We start from the raw sequence: 27,780 nt of genomic DNA, 5'->3' as shown, positions 1-27,780 counted from the left end.
AAAAAATATGCCAAAATAACACAAGGAAACAGAACATAAAGGCTATGATAAGAGGTTTAATGTGTGTTTAACTGGCGTTCCAGAAAGAGAGGCAAGAGAACAGAGAACATATTTTAAAAGGTAACAACTGGAAATTTTCCAGAACTGTCAAACAACATAAACCTTCACATCCAACAACCTGATAAATTTCAAACACAAAACACACATACACATACACACAGATATGCCTAGTCATATCCTTGTGTCACTTCAGAAAACTAAATTCAGAGAGATGGTCTTAAGAATTGCTATAACAGGGACGCCTGGGTGGCTCAGTGGTTTAACGCGGCCTTCGGCCCAGGGCGTGATCCTGGAGTCCCAGGATCGAGTCCTGCGTTGGGCTCCCTGCATGGAGCCTGCTTCTCCTCTTGTGTCTCTGCCTCTCTCTGCGTGTCTCTCATGAATAAATAAATAAATAAATAATCTTTAAAAAATTGCTAGAACAGAAGAAGTTAAAATCAGAAAAAGGAAAATCTGAGAATTGATTCTTTACAGTGATGGTAATGTACTGAGAGAATCTCTGTACTTAGAGAAATTGTCACTAGGAATCTATAGCTGTGAAAATATTTTTCATGGAGATAGTACCACTCTTAGGCCACTTAATGGCAACTGTGACTTCTGTCCTAACCCTTTGGCTCTAGGGTTTCTTTTCCAGGCCTTCTTAACATGTGGCTAACTGACAGGGCTCTGAATCTCTGGGGACTTGGGGATATGACCATCAGAGCCTAGGACCTATTTCCTTCTACTTATGCTGTGTAGAGATATAGAACCCCAGAACTGTGCCCTTCAATAACTTCAAGTTACTCTTTAGGCCTATGCAGGATAGGCTTTCTGCCCTAGGCTTTTCTGCCACTGGCTGGATGATAACCCTACTGTAACTCTTGTTGCACTCTCAGGCTTGAGGAGGAGCCGAAAGGTGGCTCATTGAAGAGATGGGTGGGATTTTGAGCAGAGCACAGTCATGTGTCCACGGTGTCCACACTCAGGTTCTTAGGAGCCTCTGAGGTCAGAAAATGTAGGAGGGAGGAGAAGAACCAGGTGTCTCCAAGTATATTCTTGGACTGGGCTCTAAAAATATTAACAGGATTTTCAGAGGGTTTGTTAACAGTAGAATTTTGTTAAATCATTATTAAGGCAGTGTTTCACTCAAAAGCAAAAATGAAAAAGCAATTAAAAAACATTCAAATATTCAAAAAAAGGAAGGGTAGAAAAATAAAAATTAAACAAGACCAACAGAAAGCATAAAACAGGAAAATAAATAAAATAATTAAAATTATCAGTTGTCAGCTTAAATCTAAATGATACAAATCTTCTAGCAAAAGAATGGAGTACCGGGGATGCCTGGCTGGCTCAGTTAGTTAAGCATCTGCCTTCGGCTCAGGTCATGATGCCAGGGTCCTGGAATCGAGCCCTGCATTGGGCTTCCTGCTCAGTGAAGAGTCTGCTTCTCCCTCTCTCCTCCCCCTCATTTTCTCTCTCTTTCTTTCTCTCTCTCTCTCTCTAACTCTCTCAAATAAATAAAATCTAAAAAATATATAGAGTACCAGACAAGATTTAAAAAATACTAATCTTTATACTGTTTAAAAGAAGCATATGTAAAATATAAAGAATGAAAAATCTTGAAATCCAAGAACACACAGACACACACACACTTATACAATATGCACACAGTTGTGTACATAAATTTATATTTATTTACGCATAAATTCTGCACAAAAGTGGTTGTATCTATATTCATATCAGACAAAAGAGACCTTAAGGAAAAGAGTAATAGTGGCTATCTATATGAAAACTGCATGGTGATTAAAGCTTCAAGTTAGCAGGAAGATAAAATAATTTTAAGTTAGCCTGTGTCTCTGAATATAGCTTTAGAAATCATCTTCGAGTCAAGGTTCTCCAACTTAAGCAATAGAAAGAATAACCAGCTTAGGTAGAAAAAACTTTTGATACAAATGAAGTGATTAGCTCATGATATCTGGAGGGCAGGAAGACAATGAGGAAACAGAAAATAATTCTAGGCTTTCATACCCGCACCCAAGGACACAGTGCCGGGAGCAGTCAGGGTCAGTGGCACAGTGCTGCCTGAGATTGCTGCTGCCACTGCCAGGCGCCAGTGACCCTTCAACTGGATCTGCCTTTATGAGTCAACTGCATACTCCCGGTTTCATCTCTGGGCTACTTGTTTAAAATCAGAAGTCCAGGGTAAGAGCACTCTTTTGTGTTGCAGCTTTCAGAAATCAGGGCAGAAGTATCTATCTCTTTGGGTTCCCCTATTGGCAATAATGCAATATTATGTCCTCCTTTTTTTAAGTTTTGTTTTGATTAGGGGTGAGGTAAAGGGCTTCAAACATTTAGGTAATTGCCTTCATTTTCTGAAACACTAGCAATTATATAATTTCCTGAGAAATCAATGACACTTAAAATGAGGTGTGTGTGTGTGTGTGTAACAATGTAAAATAGGGCTACAACATCCCGACAACCAATTCCTTTCCATGTTCTTGGCTACACACGGTCACATGCACACCTATACACATACGATATTTAGTAAAAATGAAATGAAATGACAGGCTAAGAAATACTAAGAGTATTGCCATGGCAAATAACGGAATAGAAACTTCCCTTAAAACCATAGCCTAAGGTTCAAAGAGGCAATTTTTCATGGAAATTACTACTGAGAAGGAATTCAACTTGCCTTTTCATGCCTAACTCTGAATGGTATTTCTGAATCATTGATTCACCTACAAAGAATGTTCCTACCATAACCTGAATTAAGAGAATTATATTCAATTTCCAAATAATAAATAACTTGTCTCATATCCACCTGGACCACACACACACACACACGCACACACATTATATAGGATTGAGACCTTCATGTGTGGAGCACTGCTTGCTATTATCACTTACTAAAGTAGTCTTAAGGAGAGGCTGGTAATTTGACAGGGAGAGGCAGGTTGACAGCTTCTCATCAAATATCAAGCATTGGCGTGTTTCCTCTGTCAATCTGGATTTGACATTTAATTTTAAAAGTATCTTAACATAGGTCTACACACAATAAAACAGCAGCTACAAAACCATTTTTTTTCTTATTTAATGGTGAAAAATGCCTGTTGCCCAGAAGGCAGAATTATTTTAAGAAAAGCATCACTGCTTTAACTCTGGAAATATTGGCAGTACTAACAAAAAAAAGCATTTTCAGTAGTTCAAGACATTGGATTTGGCTCAGAAAGAAAAAAATCATGGTGTTTAATAAGAAAATTGTGTTTCTGTGAATAGAGAATTTCTACTGTTAGGTTTAGTAACCAACCTGGATAAAAGTGCTACCTATGTGTGTGTGTCTAAGAGAGGGAGAGTGTGAGCTTAGTCACCCATATATGTGTATGTATATAAACCATAAGTATAACATAGAAGCATTGGCACCATGTGTCTCATAGGCTCTTTTTTTTTTTTTAAATAAGGGCTCTATGTGCTCATGAAAAATAGAGAATAGAAATGACCGTATATTTCGATTTTACAGAAAAATAAGTACATTCTTTTTTTAAGTACATTCTTAATATAAAAATTAGTGATAGAATCAATAGTTTTCATTGTATTATCAACCTAATAAAATTGTTTTGACATCATTTAATTGTTACAAGCTGAGGAAAAACAACTTTTCATAAAATAGCAGATTTCAGTGTACTCTTTTTCTTTTAATTTTTATTTACTTATGAGAGTCACACAGAGAGAGAGAGAGAGAGGCAGAGACATAGGCAGAGGGAGAAGCAGGCTCCATACACCGGGAGCCCGACGTGGGATTCGATCCCGGGTCTCCAGGATCGCGCCCTGGGCCAAAGGCAGGCGCTAAACCGCTGCGCCACCCAGGGATCCCAAGATTTCAGTGTACTCTTCAGAGTACAGGAAATGTATTAGGAAATGAAGGCTTAATATTCATTATCTCTAAAATTTCAAATTAGATTATAAAACTATGCCAAATTATAATTGAAATAATAATCAAATTATTTATTTACTAGTATAAAAAAGGCTGAGTAGCAATGCTTTAGGATAGCAAATATCAAGTCTTGTTTAAAATACTAGATCTTTCTTGTGCTTTAGTAAAGGTGGTATTACTCTCCTTTCACGTACTACATTTCTTAGGGCTTTCTTTTCTCGATGTTTCCAAATTAGTATTTGTCAGTTAGTGGCCCTCAGCTTTGGTATGAAAAACAGAAATAGGGAGAAGTTAATATATTCTTAAGAGATACTGATGACCAAATATGGCTGCTACTCAGAATCCTCAGCAATTTCCAACTTGCCTGTTGCAAGATGATATAGTATGTAGGATAGTACTCAATTGATTCAGAACTGTGGTGTTTTCCCTGCAAACTTCTTTTGATTATACAGCCTCATGTCTTCTGTAACTGTTTCCATGACCTTCCAGCAATAGCCTCATGATCTGTCTGCACAGCCTCTGCTCTTTCTACATGTATGAAAACCCTAAGTACTTTATTAATTCCTTTTGTCTCATAATACTTAGTGTGCCTCTGTTTACTTCACAAAGTATAGAATGATGACTTCACTAAAAAGATGTATTGCTTAGATCTTAGTGTCCTACATTGGAGACCTATAACTATGATGGGAATGAAGTAGCTTTGAAGCATCTGCATACCTGTTATCTCTATGTGCCATCTTAAGGCAGGGCTAGCCCATTATCCAAATAAACAATGCAAAAAAGCAACTACAAAAAAAAGCAAAAAGCCTTCCTTTCATGTGGAAGTTAATAACCTAAATTTTATTCTTTAATAGCAATTCTTAGTAAGCTTTTGCTCTTACATAGGAATGTTCGAAGTGGTTTTGCTCAAAACCATCATATGTATCTGTTGTGAATAACAAATCTAGGGCTGTAATCTGTACCAAACTATGCTTTCCGTTCCCCCCACCTAAACCATGCTGTTCTGTTGTTCTTTATTAATTTAACTTCTATCAGGTCTTTACTACTGCCTTCAAGCAGAGAATGATTATCATCTTTTGGCTGAGACAAAACTTAAAAAGTAGTCTTTAAAACAAAGCATCCATGTTGACTTTTTGGAAAAAATAAATGAAGAAGATCTGACTCAGATAATATTTTGTCCTTTTCCTTCTAGTGTAAACTGATTGTGAGTAAAGACCAAACTTTGTTCATCAACATACATGCCTTTTACCTCCTCAACCACAACATACAGTACTGTGCCTTGAACATAGGTAGATACTCTCTAAATGCCTTTAATTAAAATAATAAAGTTTAACTTCAAGCAAGTTGAGATACAGGGAGGTTAGACAGAGAACTATACTGAGTAAAATTTAAAAATCTATGGTCAGATTATGCTTACTGTATAAATGTGGTAGGACCAGTCCATGGAAGAGTAAGAATAAGAACAGAATGGCAAAGATAGTCCATATTTAATAGGAGGTTATTAACCTTCTTGTGCAATTATGTATGTACACATCGGCATAGAAAAAAATCATTTTATTTTACTTTTTTGAACTTGACAAAATGATTCTATATCTTTCCTACATTTTGATGCTTGCAATAATCTTATTTAGGAGAAATAGCCACTACTTATATAAACAAATTCAAACTTCTCATATAACATTTCCTATAAGAAGCTTTTATTTTCCATCTCAAATTATTCACTCTTCTTTGTGACTCCATTTTATATTACACTAAATCTTATCATAGTAATTTTGGCATTTTATTGTACTTGTTTCTCTGTCAAACTGTCCCACTCCTACAATGAGCCTACCTTGCAGACCGAAAGTAAGCAATAGAGAAATACATACTTCCTGGGGTGTCTGGGTGGCTCAGTTGGTTAAGCATCCAGCTTGGCTCAGGATATAAGCCTGGGGTCCTGGGACTGAGTCTGAGTAAAAAAAAAAAAAAAAAAAAAAAGAATAAATACAATCTTATACACACACACACACACACACACACACACACACACACTTCCCCATGAACTAGTATAATTCCAAGAACATTGCTTGTTGAATGAATGAATGAACAAATTTTTATTGAATAAATGTTTGGAGAAACTTTTTTCCCCGTATAGGCTTCTACATCAAACATTATTCTTATCTAAAGTTTTGGGCAGTGGGATCCCTGGGTGGCGCAGCAGTTTGGCACCTGCCTTTGGCTCAGGGCGCAATCCTGGAGACCTGGGATTGAATCCCACATAGGGCTCCCGATGCATGGAGCCTGCTTCTCCCTCTGCCTATGTCTCTGCCTCTCTCTCTCTCTCTCTCTTTCTATGACTATCATAAATAAATAAATAAAAATAAAGTTTTGGGTAGAATGTTCATTGTTCCTAAATCAGCCAGGGAAAATGTAAAAAGAGAGGACACAGAGAAAGGTAATAATGAATAGTTAGCTCATTACTTCCAAAGTGGATTAGACGTTAATTTACCTCTGCATACTTGTATCTGTTGTATACAATTGTCTGTTTTCTTATATAGTAGTGGAAAAGATATTTTTGTTGGGGAAGAACCTAGCAGGGAAAAGAATGAGTATACGGTTGATGATGACATGGTGTTTCGGTGACAGGATACAATTATACATTGAGATGAAGCTCTTTTCTTCTGCCATGAGGGTGAACTATGCATCATTCTGACTCTGTAAGGAAGAGAAATGCTCAGAGCATCGGATGATAGCATCTCTGGGAGGGATGCTGGCATTTCAGAGTGGCGACTGGACGTGGCAAGGCTTCCATGAGCAATGGTGTGTAGAGCAGGTGTGGGCTAATGGAAGGTAAAGGAGTGGCTGGAGAGCAGGGTAATAAAGCATGGGGACTATAGTTCATTCACGCTGGGGTGTGTGCAAAAGCCTCCTCCCAGCACCCCGAAGCAAGTACAAGATGCTGTGGAAAGAAGAGCTGTGTTTACACCATTACATAGGTCAGTGCTATCATGCTCCAAGGCATTTAAGTAAAAGGATTTGAGTAAAAGGTTTTGAGAACACAACTAAAATTGAAAACTATAAATCTGCCCCCCTCCCAGCAGAATTATGTGATTTTCTCCAAGAAAGCTCAGCAGCTCAGAAGATGGAAAATGTGATTAGAAAGATCCAGGTTGAGAATGCACTCAGATGGAAGTAGAAGAAAGGCAGGATCACAGGAAGACGGAAGATAAGAGTGATAGGAAGTGGCCCAACATGATGATGAGGCTCATTAGGAATGTTAAACCAAGAAGCATGATATGAAAAACTATATATAAGTATATAGAAAGAGAGATTTAAGACCGAAGTGAATGAACGGATATATTTAGTGAGGATAAGCATCTGTTATTAAAGATGGGATTTGGAATATAATTCAGTTTATGGGATTATAAATCCTTCCTTTGGTCTCAGGAGGAGTTTACTGAAGAAAAATGATGTGATATCATTGTCATAAAAATATTAAGAAATTTAGAATGCAATAAAGTTACTCAGGATAATGAAAATAGTGGAAATTGAGAAAAACAAAATGAGTGGCTCATCATATTCTCCTTGGAATGAAAGGCTACAGCCTGGTATTTAGAAGATATATTGATTAAGAAAAGTAACAACAGCTATTCTTAATATCTTCAAGTCTCATTCCTTAAAATCAGGAAGCTCCCTTTTCGATACAGCATAGTGCAAATGACTATGTGTTAGGGTGATTAAGGTGCCCAGGATTATTCCAGGCAGGACTTGCTGGAAGATAAGAGATGGGAGAGTGAAGAGATTGCAGTGAGGTGTTTCAGAGGCCAGCCCTGAGGTGGTACACAGAGGTTCACTTCTTTTTCCTTGAGTGGAACTCAGAAGGCACCATGTAATTGCATGAGAGCTGGGAATTATAGTTTGTGTGCACAGAAAGAAGAGGAGAAATATGACTAGTGGTAAACACCAGCATTCTCTGCCACAGCAGGTGATGCCTAAAATTTTGCTGTGTAGTATGATTTTACAGTGAAGGACAATGACAACAAAAAGGTTGTAGTCTGGAAGGCTCATGTAGATCTGGAAAAATTCTTAGCTTGTCCCCAGATAAGACTTTTGTGAGAAAATAAATAGCCTTCCGAGACTGTTGTCAGGATAAAATATTATTTGAATGGTGGGCCCTAAATATAATCTGTGACAACAATGGGAATAGATTATCATTTTTTAGGTCATGGTATCAAAGTGAGGATTATTGTCAAGTGATTGAGGAGAATCAGGAGAGGGAAGACTGGTTGAGGACCTGAGCTCTAAAGGATGAAGAAAACATTCTCTCCACTGGTACCATGGAATGATATAGGAAGGAGAGAGGACAATCTGGCAGGGAAAGAAATGAGAGAACACACAGGCCAAAGATTTCAAGTATAAATTCAGAGAAATAAATTACTTAATTGTCTGTGAATATTACTGTCAACAGGTGCCCCATGTATCAACAGTTATGAAGGCTCAGAAGTAAATCACTTCTAACAAGCATCAGCAACATTTCTGGTGGTTATATTTCTGTGACAAGAGAATAAAACAATATCTTATTTACTTATATTGAGGAAATATTTAGCAATGGCATATCATGATAAATTTTTAGTTATTTTTTATTCTCTATAGTTTTATTCATTTTTCAAATAATACATGTTTATGATCTCTTGTGACATATTTTGTTTGACCCTACTAGAGAAAAAAATGTGGGACACTGCCCTCAGACTACTTAAAATACAGTAAAAATAATCACGGGTATGCAGGTAAGTGCCACAAATGAAAGAGGTATGCATAAGTATGTACACAAATATGACTGGAATAAGAGAAATATGACTTAAGTGGATAACACAGACACATACAATCATGCCCGTCTCTCACACATGCATTAGGAAGCTTGTCTGGCTATCCGAGAAATATGTGTGTATATCATGGGATAGTAAATAAAGACAGGAAAGAACAGTGCAGAATGACATGCTTCCTCATTAGTAGTCCTTTCCAGGGAAATAGATTAGTTTTGTGTAGATGAGGAAGAGGGAACACCTGTGGAATTGGCAGGAGACAAAACTGTAGAAGTTGGCACCTACCAGAACATGAAATACCTTCAGCTCCATGTTAAGGCATTTGAACTTATAGGGGTCCACTGAAGAACTGTAAGCAGAGGAATTATTTTACCAATGAATGTCTGCAAAGATCGCCCTGGATATGGTGCGAAGAGAAGTGTGAGAATGGGTATTAAATTTATTAGCAAGTTACTCCAGTGTTCAGGTAAAACTGGTAAATCCTAAATGAGGGTAATGACAGGTGAAATTGAGAGAATTGATATAAAAGATAATAAGAATGTAGACTCTGTAACTTTGGGGCTTATTAAAAATATAGGATGAGGGATGCCTGGGTGGCACAATGGTTGAATGTCTGCCTTCGGCTCAGGGCGTGATCCTCGGGGCCTGGGATTGAGTCCTGCATTGGGCTCCCCCAAGGAACCTGCTTATCCCTCTGCCTATGTCCCTGCCTCTCTCTTTGTGTCTTTCATGGATAACTGAATAAAATCTTTAAAGAAATATACAGGATGAGTGAGATCAGAGACTTGGAGTGATCTTGGCTGAGTGATTTCATTCACTGAGACTAAGAGAACAAGAGGACAAGAACATATTATAAATATCTTGCTTTGAGATGCCTACGTACAAATGCTTAGACTTTTGATATGACATTCAACAGAGATGATTTATCATACTCTGAGATTTGTCAGCATTTACATGGCACTAAAAGCCATATTGTATATGAGGTCATCTAGGAAGACACATATAACAAGAACAAATGCCAAGGGCAAAGACTTGGGAATAGAAAATATAAAAGATAACTGGAGGAAGAAATTAAGGAGAAAGAATGAAATAGATTCAGGAGGAAAATCAGATATTATAAACTCAGAGAAGTAAGGAGAAAAGTTTTGAAAAAGAGAATGGTCAACAGCTGCAAATAATGTAGAAAGCTTGAAAAGACAGGAAAGTATTGATTTAACTTTATGAGCAGGATGACAAAACCATTATCTTAATAATATAAATATCAGAGGCATTACAGAAGTCAGGGTGTTTTGTTTTGTTTTGTTTTGTTTTGTTTTCAAAAGAAATGCTTCCCTTTGCAGTGCTTTTCTTTAGCAATATCTAAACCAGAAATTTACAAAACTGGACCTCTATTTTTTTTGTAAAAGTAATTTGAACATGCTTCCATGCATATGTATTTAATATAGAAAGAGTAAAGATATTGCTCAGGATCTTTGTTTAAAAAACAAAAACATATAATGTTTGTCCTTCTCCAATTGACTTACTTCACTCAGCATAATACCCTCCAATTCCATCCACGTCGAAACAAATGGTGGGTATTTGTTGTTTCTAATGGATGATTAATATTCCATTGTATGGTCTCATTCATTTGAGGAATATAAAAAATAGTGAAGGAATAAAGGGGAAAGGAGAAAAAAATGAGTGGGAAATGTCAGAGAGGGAGACAGAACATGAGAGACTCCTAACTCTGGGAAACGAACTAGGGGTGATGGAAGGGGAGGTGGGCGGGGGGTGGGGGTGACTGGGTGACGGGCACTGAGGGGGGCACTTGATGGGATGAGCACTGGGTGTTATTCTATATGTTGGCAAATTGAACAACAATAAAAAATAAATTTATATAAAAAAAGAAAATTGCAAGTCAGTTTAACAAGCTACCATATGATTTAAGTGTGAATTTCAGAAGTCATCCTTTTAAAACGTTCCCTTTGTATTAATAAAGTGAGAAAGTGAAAAAAAAAAACAGAAAAAAGTAACAACAATAAAAAAAAAGTGTTATTGGAGCAGAAGAGTATTATCAAGGAGATATTCAATTAAAATTACATATCATACCCAATAGTGAAATGCAGTATAGAGTATGGAAGTTACATGATTCCTATAGTGGATTTTTAAAAAAAGATTTTATTTATTTATTTGAGAGAGAGATAGAGATAGCGAGAGTGAGCCCAAGTGGGGAGGAGAGGGAACACAGGCTTTCCATTAAGCAGGGAGCCTGATATAGGGCTTGATCCAGGGCCCTGTGATCATGACCTGAGCCGAAGGCAGCTGCTTAAGCAACCCAGGTGCCTCCCCCTCCATTGTGGATTTAATATTTAGAGAAGTTTCAGTGAAGAGTTGAAAGTAAGTGATTTTATTGTGGATATAGACTTTAATCAACTGAGACTTCCAGAGGATATGACTAATTCTTTTCATAAAATAGACTACAAAACTGACTACTAAGCAAGCCACTGTGGTTATAAGGATACTCTAACCATACATCTATTATTCGACAGGTTTTATCTTGCTAAAACTATATAATCAAGCTAATTTCTTATATGGTTAAAAGTTTTCTTTTTCTGAGCATGGCAAATATGACTACAACAGTGTTCTAAACATTGAATATTAGCACAAAGCTCTCCTAAGTAGTTATGGAGGTCATTGATTTATTTTAAGTGTTAGCTTTCTTAATAGCAATTATATATTCTCTGAGGATTAGGATAAAGACATTTTATTATTTTCCTTTGTAAAATAAGATATCAAGACTCATCAATTATAATGGGGAAACTAGAATGCATCCTCTTGTGAAAAGCTTTCTCAAGCAATCTCAAGGAATAAACAAGAATGAAGTAGAGGGTGAAGAGGAAATGACTTGGCAGAGAGTAACCATAATCATGCCATCTTCACATTTATGATAGACATGCAAATGAAGACATATAATAATTACTCATGGACCCTAGAGTTTAGGAAAACAGGTTTTTAAAAATTCAGATACAAGTTATTTATTTCATATCCCTGAAACAGACACTATTTCAGAACTCTGGAAAGCACTAAAAAAAGTATATCTCTTTGTGCAATTATATACTTATTGTAGAAAAAATGGAGGTGTATTCTAAAAGTTAGTACAACTGCACTTGAGTTATGAGAAAAACAGAAGTGAGAAAGTATTTACCCAAGTTGGAAATGAGGAACATAAGGCATATGAGGTATTTACCATAGAATTTTAAGAATAATATTGATAAGTTCCAAGCTTCAATAAAGTTGATTTTATTATATGAGCATGAATAGTTGCTAAGAATTGCAAAGATTACTTTATTAAATATATCTAGAACTAAATGATGTTGTAAGAATAGTTGAATCATTGCTTGAGGCCGACAGCTTAATGTTTATGGATGATATTGCAGTTGCAAAATCCACCAGCTCCTATTCACTTCAGTTTTCTCTAGAAAATAAGATTTTTTGAATTGAAAAAGATATAGGAAATATTTGTAAGAATGAATTGAAATGTAAGATGAAATAGTTATTATATGATCCCTAGCTTCTCTTTATAAATTCAAGTCTCTTGGCTAAGAATAATTATATCTCATTATGCTGAAAGTAGCTGCAAATTAATTGCTTGGCCATGGCGAATAATCATTGACTAATGGTGAAAACAGTAGAAATTACCAGATCACTGAGAACAGACAAATGTGATTATTTTAATTATTTAAATGTTGGTTTAGAAATAGATAATTAATATTTTAATAAAGGTGATGTAACCCTATCAGTTTAGATAGATTCATATTTATAAAATATACAATATTTGATTCTTAATCTTACTCTACTAAACAACTGTGTCAGTAAATGATCAGAGAAATAGAAATCAAGAATAACAGCTGAAGTTAAGAGTATCTCAACACAAAGCAAAAATACAGAAGATAATTTAAATACTAAGCTTTAATTCTGTAGCATTTAATATATTCATCCAACCCTCAAATCAACCCTGTAAGTTAGATATTGTTGTATGTATTGTGATTGTTAATTTTCTGTAAACTTAATTGGGCCAGAGTACTCAGTATTCAGTCAAATATTACTGAGTGTGTCTGTTAGAGTATTTTTTGATAATTTTTTAAAAGATTTTAATTATTTACTTATTAGAGGCACAGAGAGAGAGGCAGAGACATAGGCAGAGGGAGAACCAGGCTCCATGCAGGAAGCCCAATGTGGGACTCAATCCTGGGACTCTGGGATCATGCCCTGAGCCAAAGGCAGACACTCAACCACTGAGCCACCCAGGCATCCCATTTTTGGATAATTTTAACTTTTAAATCAATAGACTTAGTAAAGTAGATTGCTTTTGCTGATGTGAGTGGGTGTCATCCACCAATCAAAGGCCTGAATAGAACCAAAGGCTGAACCTCTCCCAATAAGAGAAAATTCTTTCTTCCTGAATAACTTCAAGCTTGGACATTGTTTTGTTTTGTTTTGTTTTGTTTTCCTACCTTCAGACTCAGTTGAAACATTGGCTCATTCTGGGTTTTGAGCTTTCCAGCTTTCAGACTGGACATACACCATCAGCTCTCCTGGGTCTCCAGCTTGTTGACTACAGGCCTTGGAATTTTGAGCCAATTCCTTGTAATAATCTCTCTTTTTCTGTCTCTGTCTCTCCATTTCTCTCTGTCTCTCTGTGTCTCTCTCTCTATATATATGCTCTTTGTTACTCTGGACCCAACTGATATATATTAGGAGATCTATTGGTTTTGTTCTTGGTAGAAAGAACTCTGACTAATACACATATTTATTGTTAAGGTAACATAATCCTAGAGGAAATTATTAAAGTAATTGTAACTCACACAGCCAGGATCTGTACACTAAGATTCAAATCCACATCTCAATGATTCTAAAAAGTCAACTACTTGACTCACCTTAACTCCAGCACAGACTAGAAGATGAGGTAAAACTCTCAGAAGATATAGTTGGATGGGTTAAATAAAAATGCATATGCTCTCTAAGACACGTATTGAAATGATCCAACTGAATATAGAGACTAGAGCAACACATAAAAAATGACACGTGAGGTTCATTCTTTTTTTTCATTCATTTCTTTCATTCATTTCTTTTTTTCCCCATTTATTTCTTAAATAAACATCCATTAAGCACTTTTTTTCTGTGCCAGGCAATTTTTTAAGAATTGGGGTTACAAACATTAAAGGAAAACCTCTGGGACGCCTGGGTGACTCAGCAGTTGGGCATCCGCTTTCAGCTCAGGGTGTGATCCTGAGTTCCAGGATCGAGTCCCACATGGGGCTCCCTGCATGGAGCCTGCTTTGTCCTCTGCCTATGTCTCTGCCTCTCACTCTCTGTGTCTCTCATGAATAAATAAATAAAATATTTTTAAAAATAAAGAAAAATTTCTGATCTCGTATAGTGTACTTTCTAGTAGAGGAGGATTGTCAATTAACAGTATAATTAAGGAAAAACAGTACGTTAGATGAGGGTAAGTACTTAGGAGAAAAATAAAACAGGGAAGGAGGATGAGCACTATTAATAGGAAGGTTACAATTTCTGATTGATTAATTAGGAAAACCTTCATGAGAGTAATGACTTGAAAGAGGTGAGGAAAATAGCAGTGTAAATATCAGAAGAGGCTTTAGGAAGTCATTATTTTTTTTTAATTTCTAGTAACTTTTATTGAGGTAAAAGTCAATTAACATAAAATGAACCATTTTATAGTGCTCAATTCAGTGGCATTTAGTATATTCATAGTTTGTGAAACTATCCTCTCTATTTAGTTCCAAAACATTTTCATCACGGCAGAAGGACATTCTGTACAGGTTATGCAGTCACTCCCCATCATTCCCCCATCCTTTGATAACCATTAATCTGCTTCCTGTCTTTGTGGACTAACCTATTTTTGATACTTCATGTAAATGGAATCATAAAAAATGCAGCCTTTTGCATCTGGATTTCAGTTTAATGTTTTCAAGGTTCATCCACATTGTAGGGGAGAACAACCAGTGAAAATACCTACAGCAAAAGGAGGCATCGGATGTTGAGAAAGTAACAGAAGATGAGCTCTAACAAGTAATGAGGCTGATTATGCAGGAGATTAGCTATTATGTGTGAATAGTGTACAGGGCAATTTAATACCAATGACAGTATTATGTGAGGGAGAGTTGAAAGATAAGGCGGGACTTCCATGTAATAAGATGAGGCAGAGGTTTCTCACATCATTGAAAAATTAAAAAGCCAGGAGAAAAACATGAGGAACACTGTTGTCTGCAAAACTAGGAAAGGCTATTGCACATTTTACACTGTGACAAAGCCCAGAGCAATGTCCTGAAGCACCAGTATAAAGCCCATAATCCAGGAATAATCAGAAAACCATGCAAATGGAATACCAAGAATAATTGTATTAAGCTAAAGGAGGAATTTCAAATATAATTACCAAGACAACTCGGTCATGTCTGTGGCTTGCTTTTATGAGCCAAAGTATGGTTTACAGGTTGTTTGGGGGCAAGTAAAGATTGAGAGACAATTTACAATATCCCTTTCCCCTTAACATCTTTCTTCTTACAGGTATGTTGGAATGGGGGTTCTGGCTTTACCACCAGAGAGTGCTCTGAGAAGTTCTAGGTTGTTTTTGAAATTAAGATGGTCTCCCATGTCGATTTCCACTAGAGGAGTTTCTTCGACCTTGGATAGCCTCAAAGGGATAGTATCTGGTTTGTGGTTTGGTCAGAAAAACTGCATGTTTATGAGAGGAGGGATGTCAAATAGCAACCCATAGACAATCTCCCACAGTGCCCAGTCTATGACTAGCAAAGACTCTAAACTGCTATGTCCTATTTCAGAAAGTAGCATTAATTAGCTATAGCTTCTCTACGATACAGCACATCATCCATATATAAATGGAATTGGAGGATAATGTGCATTATGGGGTCATTGCTTTACTTCCACCTAAGCATTCAGTCATTTTTCAGCTTGACCTTGGAACACCACATAACAAATGAAGGATAACTTTGTTAACTAATTTTTATCATTAAACAAGTAAAGAGTTGACCTGTGAAAGAAGGAAAAAAAAATAGAAAATCTTTCTGTGAACGTATTTTGAAGTAATAAATTTTATCCTCATAATCAGGACTTTGCAATGACTAAATGTATGTCTTAGGGGAATTAAGAATTATTTCACTAAATTCCTTAAGCATAGCCAAAAGTCTTTTGTAGCGAATATAAATAAAGGATTAAAATAATATGACTTTGGTTAGCTTCATTTCTGTAAAACAGCTTCAAATTGAAAGACTCAAGCTTCCACCTTACCCGCCAGCCAGCGTGAGCACGCGGGTACACACACTGATTATCTCTCCCTCTCTAAAAGTAAATGTTTATCACTGGCAGATTATGTCCTCAATGTGGTGATTCAGGCACAGGGTGCATCCAGGATGTGACTCTGCAATTCCCAGAGCCCTACTAATCATCATCCCTACCTGGAATTGAAAGAGTAAGGGGGACATTTCTCTTCTTAAAAGATTTGGCTCCCACATAGCAGATACCACTTCTGCTTACATTTCACAGTTAGAACTCAGTTATATGGCAACGTTTAGCTGCAAGGGAGGTTGTAAAATGAGGTTAGTTACAGCTAAAAAGAAGGGGAAATATATTTTTTGGTAAATAACAGCATTTGCCACACAAGCTATTGGTTGTTCATTGCCTGAGTGACTACAGAGATTCTGTTTTATAAGTCTGTGTACCATAGTTAACCCAATGGTTATGAACCCATGGGCAATATTTTGGCTATTAAAGATATTATAGATTTACTATGAATAAGAATTCATCCTGTGACATTAATCTAGTTATTTTTATAAAGGATTTTTATTAGAAACTTGAATAACATGATGTGAACATTGTATGTCTATTTTGTCAGATATTTGACAAAGTTTCTTAAGTTATTTTGCCTGGGAAGTAGACATATGAATGAATTTTGGCTGAGTTACATAAATTAACACCTGTTATAATAACCATATTCAAAGTGTGCCAATAAATATACTCAATATTAGTCTCTTGGGATGTCTTCAGTGATGTAGCTCAGGGCTCAGATTTGACTCTGTAGACATTAAATATTTTAAAGACCAAAATATTTATTTTATCATCCTTTGCCACAAAGTAAAGCAAAAGAGTATGGTTATGGAAGCATAATTTTTGAAAGATCTGCTCAATCTGTTACCTGGTCCATAATAAAATAATGAAACTGGATATGGACAACTAGACACTGCTATTCTAGTCCATTTGCAGAACAACTATAGGTAACTATCAGTGAGGAAGCTGGACTGATTATGGATCATGTGAAAAAAAAAAGTTCAACAAGCCATCACTATTTCATGGCCAGAAAAAAAGGAAAGAAATAGTTCTTTCTGAATTCCATACTCTTGTCAGGGCATATCTGGGGTGACCTTTTATTCTAGGCCCTATATTTTAAGACACAGTGGAAGATGTACTATGTCCCAAAGGTAAGCAACAAGGAAACCAAATCTTATAAAGAATAACTGAATAAATAGAGATTTTATTATTTGGAAATATTAAAAGGCAATGAAATATCAGAAAACTTTTCAAGTGACAGAGGGATTGGGCATAGGATAGCTGACGAGGAACTAGTGAGCAAATTATTTTAGAATAAGTGAATGACAAAGAACAATCACTAATAATGGATTATTCTGACACTGTGCCTTAGAATTTCGGTGAGGTGTCGTATTTGAAAGGGGATAAAAAAAGTACTCAGCAGTCACTAATTCCTCTCAATTCTGAAACCTCACTAGGCAAATGTTGCCAGATCCCCCTATCTGCAGGTCCTATGTGTTCCTTAGGATTTGGTTCTGCTCTCTGGTAGAGTTCCCCAGCATGTTTTTCTCCATGGTTCTGCTGGTTTCAGTTCAGCTTGCTCCTGATAAGTTTGGTTGGTTCAGGAGAGCCTGCCTGGCATGACGTGACTTAGCTTCCCACGGTCTCCCATTCCTCCCATTCCCAGGCTCATTCGAGTGACAGTGGCAATGCTTTTTGAGGCCTGGACTATAAACTGTCCATAAATATATAAACTGTATACTGTCACTTTCACTGTTTTCTGTGGGCCGAAAGCTCCCACAAGGTCAGCCCAGGTTCAAGTGAAGTGACAATATAAATGACATAATAACAAGGAAGGGTGGAGAATGGTGTAATTTTTATAATCTATGTGCATCAAGAAACATAAGATAATTATTATATATGACAAACATGTACTCTGATTAATGTAAACAATTATTCTGGGCTCTAATGCTCAAATGTTGCCTTCAGTAATTATCACTAAATTGGGAATATAACAGTAACTTGAAAAAAAAAAAGGTTTAATCTCTAAAATTAGCATTTCTCATGGGAAACATTTCTCAGAAATCTGTGGTTTCTAGGGACATAAACTCCCCTTTATTAGAGAAAAAAGAGTTTAGAAATATGTAATAAAGGACTGACAGAAGGTTTTATTGGAAAAATATATTACTGATAATGATTTGTACAAAATCTACGATATATTTAATATGGGTTAAACTTCTAAGACTTTCTCTCTTTGATCTATTTAAAATCCAATTTAAAGATAAATCTTATATACTTAAAAAGAAAATCAGTTGTACCAGGCAGTGAATTGTAAATGTCAAATTAGTTGTATATAAAATGAGTTCTGTAAAAATTCAAAGGAGGGTAATTTAACTAGTCTGTCTGAGTGATCAAGAGACTTCTCTTGTCTGGTGAACAGCATAAGCTAAGGCTCAGAGAATAATGCACACATCATGGTTAAAAGCCACTGAGAAATGTAGTGGAGTGTGGGAAAACCATGGAAAAGCAATGAAGATTAGCTGAAATTTAATCACATTTGAGAGACTTATGTAAAAGTTAGAATCGTTAGGCGTTTAAATTACCAAAATGCGAAACATTAAAAAAATATGCAGGAGAGTTAAGTAATAAAAACATATTTGAGAACACTAGGTGGGGCTAACTTTGTATTTAAATTAGAAACTAGGGGTTCTGGGGATCCCTGGGTGGCTCAGCAGTTTGGCACCTGCCTTCAGCCCAGGGTGTGATCCTGTAGTCCTGGGATCGAGTCCCACATCGGGCTTCCTGCACGGAGCCTGCTTCTCCCTCTGCCTGTGTCTCTGCCTCTCCCTCTCTCTCTGTGTCTCTCATGAATAAATAAAGTATTAAAAAAAAAAAAAAGAAACTAGGGGTTCCTGGGTGTCTCAGGAAAAACAATATCAGGAAAAACAAACATAACTAGGGTGGAGGTATTAACGGGAAGACAGGAGCCTTACTGTCTTCACAGAGAGCTCGAAATATTGTCATTTTTTCCAATTTGAAACCACAGAGTTAAAGCCACTTTCCCTGATAAATCTGTTGGTCAGCTAAAGAGCAAACTGCCTTTCTTGACAGTTCCCTGCCAAAAATTCACCCAGAAAAAAAAATGTGAGACTCCTTTTCCCACAGACTCAATTTTGCCCTTATGGCTATTACATTTTCCTATGTTTACAAACTCTATATGATCGATGTCTTTGATACGTGAGAATATTCAGCTGTGCTCTAACTGAACATCTCTGAGTTATTTTTTGATGCTTCTGACAAAAATATGGCCAATGATGTTTTCCACAAGAAATACTACCTCGTACTGCTTTGATTTCCAAATCCCGGTGAATTTTTTATACGAGTGTAATTCACAGCTCCATAGAGAAATTCAGATCCTGAGTAGCTGGGCAGTGGGAGAGGTTTTTCAAAACAGAATTCACTATATGAGGGACGCCTGCGTGGCTCAGCTGTTGAGCGTCTGCCTTTGGCCCAGGGCATGATCCCAGAGTCCCAGGATCGAGTCCCACATCGGGCTCCCTGGACGGAGCCTGCTTCTCCCTCGGCCTGTGTCTCTGCCTCTCTCTCCCTGTGTCTTCCATGGATAAATAAAAAGTCTTAGAAGAAAAAAAAGAATTCACTATATGAGGACAGGTGCCGATTATAATCAAAATATTATTAAAATTTATCCCCAATAATGAGCATCCCAGGATTGCAAAATACTTATGTATCATTTTTCTTACATTTCAATATTTATCTATCATTTTTCCTACATTAAAAATATTTCTTGGGGATCCCTGGGTGGCTCAGCAGTTTGGTGCCTGCCTTTGGCCCAGGGTGCAATCCTGGAGTCCCAGGATCGAGTCCCACATCGGGCTCCCGGCATGGAGCCTGCTTCTCCCTCCTCCTGTGTCTCTGCCTCTCTCTCTCTCTCTCTCTCTCTCTCTCTTTCTATGTCTATCATAAGTAAATAAATAAATAAATCTTAAAAAAATTCTTAAATTTATCAATGTTCCTCAAGTGATACAGAACAACATATTAAACTGTTTCACCCTCACATTTTCCCCTCCTTTGTTATAACTAGAATAATAAAATGTTGATTTTGAGGGTGTTTATTTAAAAAGTTATACTTTTATAGCACATTTATTTATTCATAATTTTATTAAATATTTATAGAAAGTAAGTTGTGAACACAAAGATGACCAAGCTCCTACTGTTGGCTTCCCACATGCCTGGTGGGTAAACCTATACCAGAGGCCCCTTTTCTAGAGTGGAAATTAGGAGAGGGAACACTTACTGTGCTTAGAGAACTGAAGAGAAGCTTCCCAGGAAAGATGATATTTGAGGTGAGTTTTAAAGAATAAGTAATTTCTCTAGGAAACAATAGGAAGAGAATTCTAGATGGAGGGACTGTAGTACTAAACATTCCCTGTAGCAAGCAACATTTTTCTTGAAGATAATACCTACTCACTTTTTATTTTTTTAAGTTTTATTTATTTATTTGAGAACGAGACAGAGAGAGAGAGAGAGAGACAGAGACCAGGGTTGGTGGGGGAGGGGCAGAGAGAGAGAGAGGAGCAGACTCCCCACTAGGTAGGGAGCCTAACCCCAGGACCCTGGGATCATAATCTGAGTCGAAGGGAGATACTTAACCTACTGAGCCACCCAGGGACCTCAAATGTGTACTTTATATGAGAAATGAGAATGAATCTGGTTTTCACTATTACAGCTATCCTATGTTACCTAAAATTGCTAGCTAAATCTAGTACTTGGACATATTGAGTGGACTGGTAGGAGAATATGTGCTTTGGGAGAAGGAACATAGGTTATAGGTATATGTAAGGAGAAAAGGGAAGAAACAGATTACTATAGTAAGTTTATAGAAGCAAATAGGATGCAGATCGTCTCCAGAGATTGAGCCCTCAGAACACAGGACCCATAAGAGAATATAGAAACTTTCTTGTATGACCTACTGTATATTTTTCTTGGCTTAATGTAAGTATAGATAAATAAAGTTTAAATGAATTGATTGCTCAATTGTGAAATATCCATTTATAATCATATATCTTTTTATTTTAGCTCTTATATAAAATACCATGCATTTGAAGGCTTCTTATTGAATTCCCTTTTCTTTTTGAAAATTAAGAAAATGTAGAAAACAGAGTCTTGGGGCATGTGCTAAACCCCTACACTAGTCTCTCTTTTTTGTTTTAAATTTAGGAATTCCTGACTCAGCAAATGGCAGCTTTGAAGAACATCTACTATGAACCTAAACTTAATTGTAAACCAGCAATTTAAAAGTTTCCATTTATTTTTAGAAAATTCATAAAAATGCTTTGCTTTATAAAATTAAAGCATGAACTGTATTATTTGATTTGTGATTAGAAAGCATATGTCTAATTGCTGGAGTATTCTAGATTACAACATATTCGATCTTTAAATGCTAAGAATATCTGCTAAAGTGCTACAAATACAATATTCCACCACCAACTTTCCAATATGTTAAGAAAAAATAAAACACATATAGTTAAGTAGTCTTACTCTTTTATAAAATTTACCAAGATTTCCCTATTGTCTTTACTAAGTATATTAATCATATATTAAGATCGTTGTGTATACTTTATTTATTTTTTATTGGTGTTCAATTTTTTTTAAAGATTTACTTATTTATTCATGATAGACAGAGAGAGAGAGAGAGAGAGAGAGAGAGAGGGATGGAGGCAGAGACACAGGAGGAGGGAGAAGAAGGCTCCATGCAGGGAGCCCGTCGCAGGACTCGATCCCAGGACTCTATCCCGAGACTCCAGGATTGTGCCCTGGGCCAAAGGCAGGCGCTAAACCGCTGAGCCACCTGGGATTCCCCCCATTGTGTGTACTTTAAAACTAAGATGAATTAAAATGAATCTTTGGATCAAAAAAAAAAAAAAATCCTTGGATCCAGCCCGCAATGGGCTCTCTGCTCTGCGGGGAGTCTGCTTCTTCCTCTGCCTCTCACCCAGATCCTGCTCTCTCTCTCAGGTAAGTTTTAAGAAAACTTAAAAAAAAAAAAAAAAAAACCTAAAAAACCCCATACTGAAATTTTATTTAACAGAAAAGTCTTTATTCCAAAATTTTATTATTCCCAATCTAATAACTAATTTTCAGTTCTTCATAAATTTGCACTGATAATTAATTATAAGTGCCTCAAATGTCTAAGGTAATTTATGCCAAAGTAATAGGTACAATCAAATTATGCCACCTAAATAAAATGTATTCTGTGTATCATTACACTACTAATAATATTCCTCTTTATTTTTAGTGGCCCTCTTAAAATGAAAATGTTTCCTAATTATACCCCAATGTTTTTCCACCTTAATATTTCCATGTCATTGAGGCATCGCTAAAATGACAGGGGAGTCATTGCAAATCTCATTAGCTTTTATATCACTGAAATTCAATTTCACAAGAGAACTCCTGTGTTTTAGGATGCATCCTTCATTTTATTTCCTTAGCTGATTTTAAATATATAATCACTTATTTAGAGGAATAAATGTTTGCTGCTTGAGTTTAGCATCTCTTTACCTTTTGATGTGTTTTCATAGTCTGCAGAGATTAGAGTAGGGTGATGGTTAATTTCAGTTTCTAGAGGATTAATTAGAATAGCTAATAAATAATTTTACTTCAATGTCAGGGAAAAGCAAAGTGGTGCGGTTGCATGAATTTTAAGATTTATTTTCTTTGGTGAATTGTTATTTCACTGCATACCAGGAACTGTTGCTTGAGTCCAATAAAAAATTAATCATATTAGTCAAGTGTTAATTTTATTTTCCTGGTCTCAGGTATGGAGTGGGAGGGAACATATTTTGCAAAACATAGCTCTCACAAACTTGGAAACATTTGTGGGTCATCTGTTATGTGCCAGGAAATGTAAAATTGCTGGGGTGCCCTACAGAGATGAATTAACCAGGAGAAACTCAGCAAATTACCAAATTTTGACGATTTTTTTCCATAAGCATTTTCTCTACACAGTGAAAGTATCTGGTTATACCTAAAAAGGGCAACAGTTAATTCCAATGGAGGAGAAAACATCATTATTATAGAAGCCAATTTGTGTAGCACAAATCTCTGCTTGTATTTCAATCTACTCACCTTTATTTTGTTAACAGAGACTGTGACAATTGAGTGTTCACTTAGACAGCAAGGATGAAAATAATAAAGTTAATAAGCAAAGATATATAGGAATTTTTGCAGTAGAACTGGTCAGCAGTTCATCTAGTTGGATACATTTATTCTGAGTGCTTATTTTCCAGGATAACCAGGACCGCATATTTTAGAGAAAAACATCGTGCTGACATAATATAGCCTAACTTCCAATACTCTTCCACAGAGAAAATCTTTTCTTTATTTCTTTAATGATTATATAAAGAGGAGTAATGTACCTTAAGCCATGGTAAAAACTAGTATTCTATCTGAATAATGAGTCAAAATACATCTTTATTTAAAATATGTTCCTTTCAATTGACTCTTGAAGAATAAATTCTAGACTTTTAATTACTTTTCATCATTACACATATGAATATATCTGATAAGATATAAAAGTTTGAGAAATGGGGTAATTATTTAATAGCAGAACTTTATATTTTATTAAAGCAATTAAACCAAAACGTCTGACCCTATGCTGTATGCCTTACTTATGTGACGGAACTACTCTGAATATTACTTTGTTCCTTTGGAAGTCACTTATGTATGCTGACCTTTTTCTTAGCTAAAGTAGGTAGGTGCACTTTCAAATTATAAAGTGAAATTTTAAAATGATCAATATACTGTATAAAATAGAGTATTAATCTTTTTTTTAAATTTCTTCCATAATAAATTAAAATGTCAAGATGCTAAGAGAAGTTGGGATTCTGGGGAAAAAAAGCTTTAAATTTTAATATGCTTTTGGATAGTGAAAATAAAATTCATTTTCTAAAGCAATAAGCATTTGTTATAAATACAGTGCATCCTGTTTGTCTGAACCTCAGTCTTTCAATGTGTCACCTCATGTAACACACATTTAATAGGCCATGTCACTTTTATCAGGCCAGCTCTTAATGGGGAATATGTGATTACACTAGCTTAAGTTCCATGAGCTTAAGACTATTGTCTGAAAGTTGATGCAAATTACTTTCTTAATCAGAAGCATTTCTTAATCAGAATCACTGTTAGTTAACATGATAATCAAAACAAGTTATGTGCAGCATACATACTTGGGAAGTGTTGTCTTCAATTTTCTGAGGGAATTTTGATGATTAAGATTTTTAATATAGTCACTGAAAGTCAAAGTCATAATTCTATTTTTTTCTTCATTTCTTTGCAACAAATTTGTAGAATATGACTGGAAAATTTGTGTTTGTGTCCATTCATTAAAATAATGAGATGTTAAATTTATGAAAACTTAGAAACTGTGGAATAAAACACTGGAGTCACTAAACTATAAATCTATAAATAGCTACAAGGTAAACAATAAGTAAAGATATACTACTTTTATGGCTTAGGAAAAATATTCTTGCTTAAAGCTAGAATAAAAATACATTCAAATACAAAAGACCAGATTCATGAACTGCCTAAGGTCAAATACAATGGTATTGCTCTGAAGACACATACATTGGAAAGAAACTGATCAAAACATTTATTTTATAACATTTCTTTTGATGGAAGTAAGATACTATATGGCAATATTTTGTCCAGGAGGATTCTAATCTTGAAACATTTTATTTCTAAGAGGGGAAAAAAAAACAAAAGCAACTATCAGAATCATATATTGTTCTTTCCTAGAAAATAGTTGTCAAGTTCTGAATCACACAGCCCTAATCTTAAACTATTATTGCAATCATGGAAATTAGGAAAGAAGAAAACGAGGAAAAAGAGGAAATGGTGAAAAAGGAAGATTTTAAAAGAAAGAGAAAGAGGGTGAGGGGAAAAGGGAACAGGGATTGGGAATGACAGAGATGAAAGAAGAGAAAAAGCAAGAAATGAATGAACCCTTTCCTCCTGATTTGTCTCAATGGACATTTGGAAGAGGACACACTTGCAGTAAAATGTGTTTTTTTTTTTTCTGACTATTTTAAATACAATCTTTCTTTTATTTATGGTCAAGGATTATCTTTCTTTCCCTCTCACATGGTTAATAACTATAAATTCATATTCCATCAGGGTTATATTTTATTAGAGTTCCCACCATCCTGAATTGTCCAGACAAGATTTTGAGTCTCCGTTGGCCAGCATCAGAGGTTTCGCTTATTCTGGACTGACATTGTGTTAAATGCTTAGATTCATGTTCTGCCATGATTTTGGCAGTAGTATATTTAGTGACTTCAAAAAAATATGTCCGAGTCCTGACCTCTGCTACCTGTGAATGTGCCCTTATTTGGAAATAGGGTCTTTGCAGGTGTAATTAAATATCTCAAAATGAGATCATCTTGAATTTGGGGTGGGCCCTAAATCCAATGACCCATATCCTATGAGAGAGATTCAGATGCAGAGAAAGTGCTGTAAGGATGGAGACAGGATGGAGTGCTGTGTCTATTAGCCAAGAATTATCAAGCATCCACCAGAAGCTGGGAGAAAGGTGTGGAATAGATTCCTCCTCAGAACTTTCAGAAGGAACCAGCCCTTCCAACATCTTGATTTGGGACTTCTGGCTTTCAGAACTGTGTGAGAATAAATTTCTGTTGTGGTAAGCGACCAAGTTTGTGGTATTGTATTACCACAGCTCTAGGAGACAAATGTAGAAGTATTATTTAAGACCCCACAAAACCTGTGGGGCAAGTTTAAAGTTCAGATGACTCCTTGGTGATTCTTCCTCTATCCACACCCCTGTCAGACTGCTATCACGCTGCAGTTTCACAATGATGACATTTAGTAATTATCTAATTTTGGGTGGTCATTAAAATTGGCCTCTAAGGCCTGTATTTGGTTTTTAGTACTAGGATAAAGACAGACACATAAACCAACAGAACAGAAGAGGGAGCCTAGAAATAAACCTTTGCACATACAAACAATGGAGTGAAAGGCAACCTACATAATGGCAGGAAATACTTGCAAGTCTTGTACTGTGTGGAGCTAATATCTGACTCCATAAATACCTCCTACAACTCAACAACAACAAGAGCAAATAACCCAATCTAAAAATAGCAAGACTTGAATAGACGTTTCTCCAAAGCAGACATACAAATGGCCATCAAGCATATAAAAAGATGTTTAATGCAGTAATCTTTAGAGAAATACAAATAAAAATGTGATATCATCTCACAACCATTAGGAAGACATTATAAAAAAGAAAACCAAAACCAATCAAATAAACACAAAAGCAGAAAATAGCAAGTATTGGTGAGGATGTGGAGAACATTGTGCTCTTCTGGTGGGAAGATAAAATGGGGCAGTTGCTAAGGAGAACAATAGAGAGTTTGCTCAAAAAATTAAAAATAGAATTGCTATATGGTCTTGCAGTCTTACTTCTGAGTGTATATCTGAAATGGTTGAAAACAGTATCTGGAACAGATATTTGCACACCCATGCTCATTGCAACTTTACTCACAGTAGCCAAAAGGCAGATGTAACCCAAAAGGTCCATGAATGAGTGAATAAAGAAAATGTGGTACATACATACAGTGGAAAATGGGACATCCTTATAAAAAAGGAAAGCCTGAGACATGCTACAATATAGATGAAATTTGAGGACATTATGCTAAATTAAATAAGTCAGTCACAAAAAGAAAAATACTGTCTGGTTTCAGTATATGTCCAGCTCATAGAAGCAGAGAGTAGAAGGTGGTTGCCAGGGGCTGGGACCAGGGGTTGGTGGGAAGAAAAGAGGAGTTGTTCAACAGGTACTGAGTTTCAGCTTTGCAAGATGACAATTTCTAGTGACCTATTGCATAACAATATTTGTAGAGTTAACACTCTAAACTGTATACTTAAAAATGACTAAGATTGTGATTTTCAAATTAAAAATAAATAAGTAGATAAATCTAAGACCTTATCAATCCTCTAATACAAACAGAAAAAAGAAGAAGAAGAAGAAGAATTCTGGATAGTTGGATGATATATTAATTAATTAATTCAAACTAAGTTATTTGTAATGGCACAGGTCATTAGATATTAAAGAAAATAGAGTAGAGTACACATTGAAGCAATGTGAACAGGTTCATCGAAAAATCTTATATTTCTTCTACTAGTACCTGATACTTTACTAGATACAGAAGCAGAAACCACTTACTCTGCAGCCAGCCCATAAACTCAGCATCTGATGCAATGTTTTATATTAAACACGGCTATCCATTGCTGCATCCGGCCTTCCTCCTGCGATGTGTGTCAACATCACTACCCCGAGCCAGCTCTCTAGAGCTGTGCTCCTCTGACATGTCTCTAAGTCATAGCAGAGCCAAGCCGATCGTTTATGCACAGTGCAGAGTGTACTGGGCAGCTTGCCTAACATATGCCGTGCTATTGCCTTTTTGAAAAAATGTAGCACAGAAACATCTCATGTCCTTTTCTTTATAAACACCATTGGTGACATTTTATTTATCTCTTCTCTCCCAGCATTATAAAACTTACCTGCTATTATATCAGGGAGCCTCTGATTATGATTATGATTGTGCCATCTTCTGACGACAGGCTGTGGGAGTCTGAGACACTGATTGG

At 36.1% G+C, this 27,780-nt stretch overlaps 1 long non-coding RNA gene across 1 annotated transcript; it reads right to left on the bottom strand.

Annotated features, from left to right (window-relative positions):
- Positions 1–27,522, bottom strand: LOC144304013 (uncharacterized). Its single transcript, XR_013370989.1, has 3 exons — positions 27,356–27,522; positions 5,839–5,918; positions 1–1,107 (listed from the first exon to the last, which is right to left on the bottom strand). It is a non-coding gene; the product is annotated as an uncharacterized LOC144304013 (long non-coding RNA).
- Between the last annotated feature and the right edge of the window lie 258 nt (positions 27,523–27,780).

This window comes from Canis aureus, chromosome 33 (genome assembly GCF_053574225.1).
Source record: "Canis aureus isolate CA01 chromosome 33, VMU_Caureus_v.1.0, whole genome shotgun sequence".
NCBI lineage: Eukaryota > Metazoa > Chordata > Mammalia > Carnivora > Canidae > Canis > Canis aureus.
This window is presented reverse-complemented; position numbering and strand designations above follow the sequence as displayed.